This window comes from Panicum hallii, chromosome 4, assembly GCF_002211085.1.
Source record: "Panicum hallii strain FIL2 chromosome 4, PHallii_v3.1, whole genome shotgun sequence".
Classification (NCBI taxonomy): domain Eukaryota; kingdom Viridiplantae; phylum Streptophyta; class Magnoliopsida; order Poales; family Poaceae; genus Panicum; species Panicum hallii.
In genome coordinates, this window is record NC_038045.1 from 16,003,128 (window position 1) to 16,004,943 (window position 1,816).

Consider the following 1,816-nt stretch of genomic DNA (forward strand, 5'->3'; position numbering starts at 1 on the left):
GTACCAGGAGCAGCCGTCTTCCGAGCAGTTCGAGCAGCAGCCGGGAGAGTACGAGGAAGGCAAGTATAACATGAACCTCCTATCACTTTTTAATACAAGTTCATACTGCATTTTAATACTGTATACCTATAAGGACTTCCTAGCCACTTTTATATCCTTATACATATCCTTTGGGTGCATTCTTGGTGAGTTGTGCTAGGTTGCTGCGCTATAACACACTTGGTCCTTTTTAATTAATTTGATTAATGGTCTTATGCAACTTAATTCTGGAGCCGACCCTCTGTGCTGTGTGCTTGAGTGGTTTGTGCGTCCTTAAAAGACGTTTTGTTAGAAACATGGTTTAGGGGGCCAGCACGGTGCTTAGTGCTTGGTTGGCCACTCTCCATAAGGACCGGTTCATAGAGCGACAACCTGGGACAACCGCGCTACCACAAGACTGGTATGGGACGGTCTTGACTTACTAATTAGGTCATTTTGGTTCGGGAGTAACTTACCTGCGTGGGCAAGAGGGGTGGTAAGCTTCAATGGTCCCTGCTCCTCCGGCTTGGTCTGTGCTGTGTGTCTTGTACCCCCGGAGGTGGGCCTCATCGTCGCTGATCCAGAATCCTTAGCGGTTACACCTTACCAACGTGATCCTTTGTAACGGTCTCGTAGTGTGCTTGCTAGCCATCTCACCTAAGGAAGTGTGATGAACAACTAGCGTAGCTCACGACTTGTGGGTAAAGTTGTGCAACCTCTCGAGAGTGTAAAACTGATATATCAGCTGTGCTCACAGTCATGAGCGGCCCAGATCCTCCGTCTGATTAGTGGGGTTATCAACCTTTGACGAGGGCGATTCCCCGGGTGGTTTTGGTTTGGATGGTTCTCAGTAGTTCTTATTTAATACTGATTAATTTATTATGCAATTGGGTTTATGGTAATTCATCCACTTGTAGTAATTAGCTTTAATAAAAATTGCCAAGACTAAAAGCTAATGCAGTTGAGTCAGCCAGCCTAGAGCCTCATAGTTTGTGTTATACTTGTTGAGTACTAGTTTGTACTCACACTTGCCTCTCTACTCTTCTGTTCTATTTCGGATATCTTCGACTGCTGCTCAGTGCCCGGCAACGTGGAGGACTACGTCAGCGGCTTCGACGACTTCTAGGCGTTTGTCTCCCAGTCGACGTCCCTGTGGCGCCCAGCTCTTCCTGTATCTCTTTTACGCTTCCGCAACTCTTGAACCGATTCTTGATTCGGTTGTAATAAATAATTCATTTATTGATTTATCTACGATTTATATTCATGTTATTCGTGACATGTGTTGTGATATCTTGATAATCTGTTGTATATATGCGTGACTTGATCCTGGCGCATATATGATTGCTCGATTTATGCTCTTATAAATCGGGTGTGACAGATTGGTATCAGAGCCGTGTTGACTGTAGGACGAAGCCTAGATAGAATTGGTCGAGTTTAGGACTTCTGTTCTCTTGTTTGCCTCCGCAAATCCTCAACCATCATTTTTCTACTCCTATTCCTTGAGTCTTAAGCCCTAGATTTGCTATCTCCCCCGTCTTTTCTGAGAAGTAGCTTGAGTTTTCCGTAGACGTTGGCCTGAGTCGCCTAATCCTATAAGTTATAAGTTTAAGATGTCCCGATGGAAATACGCTAGAACGAGTGTGTTAGTCGAGTAGTGTGAAAAACTCGACTAAGTTGTGAATGTTGAATGTTTGTTATTGTGCAAATGCTTGATTTGGATTTTTGGTTGATTGCATAGGCTAGTAGTTAAACTTGTTCATGCAAATCGACCTAACCCAACTTGAACTAAATAATAAAA